The sequence below is a fragment of the Galeopterus variegatus genome, unplaced genomic scaffold (genome assembly GCF_000696425.1).
Source record: "Galeopterus variegatus unplaced genomic scaffold, G_variegatus-3.0.2 Scaffold14629, whole genome shotgun sequence".
NCBI classification, from domain to species: Eukaryota; Metazoa; Chordata; class Mammalia; order Dermoptera; family Cynocephalidae; genus Galeopterus; species Galeopterus variegatus.
This window is the reverse complement of record NW_007740740.1, coordinates 9,967-19,123: the sequence shown is the minus strand read 5'-3', so window position 1 is coordinate 19,123 and position 9,157 is coordinate 9,967.

The window sequence follows — 9,157 nt, the reverse complement described above, 5'->3', positions numbered from 1 at the left end:
CTTTACAAACTATTCCAAAAGATTGAAACAGACGCAAATCTCCCAAACTCATTCTACGAAGCAAACATCATCCTGATACCAAAACCAGGTAAAGATATAACCAAAACAGAAAACTACAGGCCAATATCCTTGATGAATATAGATGCAAAAATCCTCACTAAAATACTAGCAAACAGAATACAGCAAGACATACATAAAATTATTCACCACGATCAAGTGGGATTCATCCCAGGGATGCAAGGTTGGTTCGACATACACAAATCAATAAATGTGATACACCCTATTAATAAAATCAAACACAAGGACTATATGATCATCTCTATAGATATTAAAATTTTTTTCCCGAAAATTTATCGTTTGTTTGTTTTTTAAAACCTGTGTCATATCTGAGAAATCACTGCTAAACCCAATGTCATGAACACTTTCCCCTTTGTTTTGTTTTAATAGTTTATTAGTTTTAGCTCTCACATTTGTGTCTTTAATCCATTTTGATTTAGTTTTTGTATATGGTGTAAGGTAGAGTTCCAACTTCATTCCTTTGCATGTGGATATCCAGTTGTCCCAGCACCATTTGTTAAGAAAACTGTCCTTTCCTCATTGAATGGTCTTGGCACACTTTTTGGACATCATTGACTACATCTGTAAGGTTTCCTTTCTAGGGACTTTCTCTTCTATTTCACTGATCACGTATCTGCCTTCATGCCAGTATCACATGTTTTGATTACTGTAGCTTTGCAGTAAGTTTTGACATCAGGAAGTATGAAACCTCCAACTTTGTTCTTTTCCAAGATTGTTTTGGCTATTTGGAGTCCCTTGAGACTTAATATGTATTTTAGAATTTTTTTTTTTTTTTTAAAGATGACCGGTAAGGGGATGTTAACCCTTGACTTGGTGTTGCCAGCACCACGCACACCCAGTGAGCAAACCAGCCATCCCTATATGGGATCCGAACCTGTGGCCTTGGTGTTATCAGCACCACACTCTCCCGAGTGAGCCACAGGCTGGCCCCCTTTTTTTTAATTTCTACAAAAAACATCATTAGGATTTTGATAGGGATTGCATTGAATCTGTAGATCACTTTGGGTCATATTGACATCTTAACAATATTGTCTTCCAATCCAATGATACACGATGCCTTTCCACTTATTTGTGTATCCTTTAATTTCTTTCTGCAATATTTTGTAGTTTTCAATGTATGAGTCTTTAGTGTCCTTGGTTGAGTTTGTTCTTCAGTACTTTATTCTTTTTGATGCTATTGTAAATGAAATTGCTTTCATGTTTAAAGTAGAGAAATGCCACTGATTTCTGCATGTTTATTTTTATCCTGCAACTTTGTCAAATTTGTATGTTAGTTCCAACAGATTTTTTTGTGGAATCATTAGGGTTTTCTAAATATAAGATCATGTCATCTGCCAACAGAGACAATTATACTTCTTCCTTTCCAATTTACCATGCTTGATTTTTATCCACAGTGTCTTATCACCATCAAACCTATCATAAATTTACTTGTTTATTATTTTATTGTCTGCCTCCTCCCAGACTAAAATGTAAGCTCCATAAAGACAAGTATTTTTTGCCTGCTTTGTTCACTGTTCCTTGAACAGTGCCTGGTTCATAGCGGGCGCTCAATAAATAATTATAAGATAAATGAATCGACTCACCTGGCACCTGGAAAGGACTTAGCAAGTGGCAGCAAGTAATAATTGTTATTTTTACATAATATTTCACTGCAAGTAATACTTAAGCCTTAAAATGAAAAGTTTTCATTAAAGAGTTTCAATAAAAGTTTTCATTGCAGAATGGTTGCAATGTCAAAAAATAAATAGCACCATGATTCCAGCTGCACTAGAGTCTCTGGGTAGATCCCAACTCCTTCCCTGGCATGCCCTTTCAGGAAATCCCTGTGGCCATCAGAGATGACCGCTAAGTCCAGTGCCAATCCATACAGAGGAACTTCTGTAAACAAACCAGTCTGTCCTGTCTTTTCTGTTCAAATCTCTATGGTATCGCGTGGGGTTGGGACTGGCCTGGCCAGAGTGCTGGCCAAGTGACCAGTGTCCAAGTGCGTGGAGCTGGAGCTGGGACAGGGACTCCTGCCAAATGCAGCGCATGGGACTGAGAGCCAGGATGGCCTGTCACAACCCACTAGGAAAAGCCTGGGTTCCAGTACAAACAGAAGCCAGAGAGCCAAGGGCGGAGGCAAGGCCAGAGCAACAGAACCCAGAGCTCAAAGGAGGAGGGCCAGGAGCCAACGCTGGGATGCAGCGGGGAGAGTCACGGTCACGGTCTGCAGGACCAGGTGGGGCTGGCACTGCTCTCTGTGGGCTACAGGGTGGGGCCTCGCCAGATGGGCTGGCACAAGGGACCAGAGGCAGAGTGGACATCCTCGGCCTCCTGACCTATGCCCAGCTCAGTTCCTTTTCTGCAATACACCCATGGCTTAAATGTAAACACTTCCTGAGAAAGGCCAGTTCTTTTCTTAGGGGTTAAGCAGGAAAGCAACCATTTTCCCCATTCCAAAAGGCCTTCTAAGGTGAGCTGACCTTAGAATATTATCCCATTTTAGATCTGATGACTACCTAGTATTTCTCTAAATAGAAAAGCAACGCAAACAGATTATCTAAAATTCTGATCAAAATAATAGAAAATTACAATAAACATACAATAAATATAAAGCTGCCAATCTTCTGCCAATTGCCCTCCAAGCTGCTAAGACTGGGCTTCCTGAGAAAACAGTGGATGATTCAGATGAGCAGTTCTCAGACTTTATGGTCTCTGGACCCCTCTGCACTCAAAATTATTGAGGATTCCAAACAGCATTTGTTTATGCAGGTTATATCTATCAATTTACCATGTCAATAATTAAAACAGAATTTGTAAAATATTTATGCATTTAGGGCCGGCCCGGTGGCGCACTGCTACAGTGCGCCGCTTGGGAAGCGCGGCAGCACTCCCGCCGAGGGTTCGGATCCCACATACAGACCTCCCGGTCTGGTACGGGCGCGACACTGAGGGTTGCGATCCGTTGCCGGTCACGAAAAAAGACAAAAAAGGAAAAAAATATATATATTTATGCATTTAAAAATAAAAACAAACCTATTTTATGTTAATGTAAATGGCATAATTTTTATGAAAAATAACCATAATTTCCAAATGAAACAAATCAGTATGAAAGATGACATTGTTTTATATTTTTGCAAAATATTTTAATATCTGTCTTAATAAAAGATGGCTGGACTCTCTCATCTGCTTTAGCACTCATCTGTCGTGACGTGCTGCTTTGTTTGAAGCTTATGGTGAAAATCCAGTGTCACACACAGAGGTAAGTGGACATCTACTTTTCAGGTAGCACCTGAAAGCGTCTCGGGGACGCCCAGGGGTCCTCAGACCATAATTTGAGAAGCGGTGGTTTAGATGATGATGGTGCTGCCACGCCCTCCACCCATGCGCACCGTGGAGGTGTGGGAAGCAGAGCTCAGGGTGGCAGAGAAGATGGTTGTGTGGGAAGCAGTCATGGGACAGATACGTCATTGTCCAGGTATCTGTTCCTCACCCACACTACACTTGGCCAAGAGCAGCCTGACCCCAACTGGGCTCCTCCTGAGGAAAGGAAATGTTGGGATGGAGTGACCCTTTGAGGCAGCCCTGAGCGATGATTGGTAGGGACCGAATGCTGAATGGGAACAATCTGGGGGAGACAGTACAGGGAAGGAAGTACAGTGCAGCAGTATTCAACCCCAGATGCACACTGCATGGCCTGGGACGTTTAAGGACGATTCGATTGGCCCAGGTAAAAGCCTGGGCAGCAGGTCTTTTGAAAGCTCCCGAGACGATTCCAGTGTGAAGCCAGGGGTAAGAACCACCAGACTGAAGTGGGTTCAGGAAGTAGATCACCCTTGTTTGAATCCATGCTCCACAAGTTATATATACAACTCACTAGCTGTATAACTAACCTCAGGCTGATTACACAGCTTCAGTTTACTCGTCTGTAAAATGGGAATAGCCTGGGCCGGCCCGGTGGCGCACTGCTACAGTGCACCGCTTGGGAAGCGCGGCGGCGCTCCCGCCGAGGGTTCGGATCCCACATACAGACCGGCCGCTCACTGGCTGAGCGAGATGCGGGAGCAACACCGAGGGTTGCGATCCCGTTTCCGGTCCCGGTCCGGTACGGGTGCAACACTGAGGGTTGCGATCCGTTGCCGGTCACGAAAAAAGACAAAAAGGAAAAAAAAAATGGGAATAGCCTGAGGGCTGTTGTGAATACTCCGTGAGATCATCCATTTAAAGTTCTTAGTGCCGTGACTGGCACAAAGTACGTACTCAGGAGGAAGCCTGAGCTGTTATTATTTCTTATGGTGATGACTAGGGTAGGCTGTCGGCCTCTTTCAGCTCCCAAGGACCAGTCTACAAGGAAGCTGCCCCACACCTGGGACAAGACACCTGAAGGAGGAGCTGCGGCTCCTGCACCAGCACTGTCACAAAGTAGATGTCCACCTGGGACTTCCTTCTCCTCATGTGGAAACAGGTAGTCAGCAATATCCCCCACCCAGGACCCAAACCTGGAATCTTCAGGAAAAAAAGGGAGCTCTTGGCTGAGGTGCACACATGATGTCACTAGACAAGGGTGCAGAAGTCTGCACAGAAAGCAACGATGGTGTTCACACCATGTGTGTGTGCGTGTGCGTACATGCTTGCTCTGTAGTCAGACTCAGATGCTGTTTTTTCCTTTTAAAATTACTGGAACATCTCAAATCTATTACAGATGGCAGAGGGGAAAACACAGTGGAAATATTTTGATGCTTAGGTTCGTATAACTTCGTATAATGTATGCTATACGAAGTTATTACGAACATCGTCATTGCACATCACACACCGCATCCTGCCACAGAGCTCATCAGATCATCCACTAAAGTTAACAGCAACATGAACTGGGGGTCAGCAAAAGATGGGAGGACTTGGCATGCTCTCTGAACAGGCCATACAGCCATGACTCAATATTTTCATTAAGAGGCAGGATGAATCATGTAACACTTCTTCTAGAATTACTGGATGTGGACAGTTCCTCCAGCTGTTTACAGGGTAGAATTTGAGAGCCTTCAAATACAGATGTGCTACTGAGTCTCATGACATCCGCCCAACGAGATAAGCCTGCCGCTGATGACTGGCTTAATTTCCTTCAGGTTCATTGGCTTTTGCAAATTCACACAGAGAGAGGTGCCAAACAGGCCGAGATAACTAACAGAAATGAACTGAAGGGATCCATCTAGGGCCAATCCTGTTCCTCCTAGAGGAATTATATCTAATCACTCAGGACAAAGTTGTCCAGGCTGCCTGAGGCCACTCACGGAGCCACGAAAACAGAAGATAACTGGATCCAGGGCTCAACATGCTTCATTAGGAGCGAGATTACAAAGGCTAATCCTCCAGACTCGATGGGTCAGGAGGCAATTAGCAAGCCTCATTATGGGATCAACTCTCACATCTGGGTCTTGAGTATTGACACTAAGTTAAGCCATAGACATGTTGGGCTGATTAAGGGAACAGGAGACTGGCCACAGGCCAAGATTTCTTCTCCCAACCAGCCCCAACTGAATGCATGTGGAGGCCAGGCTCTGATAAAATGGTTGGAAGCAAAAAGGTTTTTTTGGTGTTTTTTCTTTTTCTTTTTTGGTTGCATTCACACATCTAAGTGTATGTTCTATCAAGAGAAAATTTACTAGCTTGAAAATCTTTGCCAAAGTGCTTGGTATAAAACAATCTTTCAGGCTGGCAAACATGCTTCACTCTGCTATGTGGGGGTTTTCCTTCGCCAAGTGAGCATCCTTCCACCCGCTGTCCATCTAAGTGTGACACTGCAGTGCCTTGTCAGCTCAGAGGTGGCAGCAGTATCTCAAGAGGAAGTGGTGTCAAGACTCTGCCAGTAATTCTTTCCCAACAAGAAGACACAGGGGTTCAGTCCTCAGGACAGCCAGCCAAAGAGTAGGGAGATTGGGGGGTCTATTCGCAAGCACAGACCCAGACTCCCACTGGCTCTGATCTGCACTAGAGGAAGGAGCCCCCACGGTCCTGAATGGGGAGGATCCCACCCACTCAGTCCTCAGACTCTCCCTGCACAGACCACACTGGGCAAGAGAGGGCCCGGCTCCCTGCGGGACAGGCTCAGCTCCTCAGCCACTGACTCATCTGCAGCTGACCCCAGCTCAGGCCCCTACTCCTAGGGGTCTCACCAGGAGGCAGTTTTTTCCTATGTAAAATGTTAAGTTTAAGGAAGCCTTGAAGCTGAATGAAATGGAAATGAATTTAAACTTGGCTAAAATATATAGCTCCTAATGCTAGCATCACAAAGAAACTCTCTAATCATATATTCTTTCTTTCCTTCTTTCCTTTTCATGAAAAAAGCAGAAATGGCTACATTAATACAAAGTAGACTTTACAGCAACAATAAAAGGATGATCTCAACAGAAAGACAACAATTCTAAATCTATAAATTCCAAACAACAGCACCTCGAAATACATAAAGCAATATCTGATAGAGCTGAAAGGAAAAACAGACAAATCCACCATTAGCTGGGGATTTCAACACCACTCAGCAAATTTAATCCAGCACTGTATAAAAATAATTACACACCCAGCCCAAATAAGAGTTATTCCAAGCATGCGAGGTAGATTTAACATTACAAAACAATGTCATGCACCATAATCAAAAGGCTAACATAAGTAAAATCATACCATCTTATCAACTCATACAGACTAAAAATCTTACAAAATCTCACAACCTTTTCTATTCATGATAAAAAGCTCTCAGCATTCTAGGAATAAAGGTAAAACTTCCTCATCTTGTTAAGTAACATCTATAAAATACCTACAGTTAACATCATATTTAATGATTAAAGAAAAAACACTTCCCCCCTAAGACTGGAAACAAGGCAAGGATGTTTGCCCTCACCACTCCTATTCAACATCAGTACTAGAAGTTCTAGCCAGTGCAATACAGTAAGAAAAAGAAATAAAATGCACACAGATCAGGAAGGAAGAAATAAAACTGTCACTATTTGCAGATTACATGACTGTCTACATAGGTCTCCCAAGAAATCTGCAAAAAAACTCCCAGAATTAAGGAGTTCAGTAAGGCTACAGGATAGAGATCACACAAAAATCAATTGCATTTCTACACACTGAAAGTGAACACATGGAAACTGAAAGTAAAAATACAATACCATTAATACTCTTGAGTGCCAGCTGTGCCAGGGCCCCGCTAGAACCTGCAAACAACCCAATGTCCTTCAGCAGGTAAATGGTTTAACAAAATGTGGTGCATCCATACTATGAACTATTACTCAGCAATAAACAAGAAAGTACCAATCAATACACACAACATTTTGAATGTATCTCAAGGGTAATAGGCTGACGGAACGGAAAGAAGTCAATGTCAAAAGGTTACATGTAGTATGATCCTTGAAATGATGAAAGTAAGGTATGCAGATCAGATTAGTGGTTGTCAGGGGCTAGGGAGGGAGAGGGAGATGGCTGTGGCTATAAAAGGATATAGTATGAAATTCTTGTGATGGAGCTATTCTGTATATCGACAGTGGTTCTGGTCACACCAATCTACATATTTGATAGAATTGCACAGAAATAAGTACATACTCACTGACACACAAAACAGAGCACATGTGAACCTGATGAAATCTAAATAAGGATTCTATCAATGTCATTTGCTGGTTGAGACAGTGTACTACGGTTATGCAAGATGTTACCATTGCTGGAAATTGGATAAAGGCTATATAGGATCTCTTTATATTATTTCTCACAAATGCATGTGAATGTATACTTATCTGAAAATAAAAAAGTTTTTAAAAGAAGCTGTAAAATTTAAAACTGGGCAACTATCAACTAATTTTGTTTGGAACTTGTAAAGAACAGTATCTTTCTCTTTTGTCACTTTCTATCCCTACTCAGGATCTACAAAGGATCCTTGTTTTTCTTGGTGTCCAAACAAATCACCCTGAGGCCTGAGGGCCAGAGCAGAGTCCCTGGGCAAAAAAGACACTATTGTGAGGCTCCAGGCAGCCATAAGGTGCTGAGGAACCAAGCCACTCCACCTGCCACTTTTTGAAGCCCAGATACACTATGGAGTTTAAAGAGGCCAAACAAAATAGCATGTTTGCATGGAGANCTAGCATCACAAAGAAACTCTCTAATCATATATTCTTTCTTTCCTTCTTTCCTTTTCATGAAGCTAAATTGACTAATATCACCAAATTTAAAATGGTAATTTTTAGACAAACAAACCTGATAAATTTTGGTCAGGTCTAAAATGTTTTAGAAGTCCCTAAAATGAGTTATTTATATTTCTCAGCTATTTAAACTTTATGCCTAAAATTATATTAGTTTGAGAACAAATATTTTATTGCTTCTGCTGATTCTCCTATTTCCTAGCCTGTCAGCTTGGAGAAGTGAATGTGTGAGCCCAGGGAAGGGGGTCAGTTAGGCTAACGGGACGAAGGGCAGAAAAGGGGGCTAAAGAAGGAATCCCTACACTAGCATCATCTGTCAGCTTCCCCCTGGACAAGATAAATAATGTGCTTATGCAAATCACAAAGGCAAACAGAACACAAAATCAGGGTTGGCCCAGTGGCGCACTGGAGAGTGCACCGCTTGGGAGCGCAGCGGCGCTCCCGCCAACGGTTGAGATCCCATATGGAGACAAATTCCCGCTCACTGGCTGAGCGCGGTGTGGGCGCGACACCGAGGGTTGCGATCCCATTGCTGGTCGTGGTACGGGCGCGACACTGAGGGTTGCGATCCCGTTACCGGTCACAAAAAAAGACAAAAAGGAAAAAAAAAAAAACATTACAAAACAATGTCATGCACCATAATCAAAAGGCTAACATAAGTAAAATCATACGATCTTATCAACTCATACGGACTAAACATCTTACAAAATCTCACAACCTTTTCTATTCATGATAAAAAGCTCTCAGCATTCTAGGAATAAAGGTAAAACTTCCTCATCTTTTTAAATAACATCTATAAAATACCTACAGTTAACATCATATTTAATGATTAAAGAAAAAACACTTCCCCCCCAAGACTGGAAACAAGGCAAGGATGTTTGCCCTCACCACTCCTATTCAACATCAGTACTAGAAGTTCT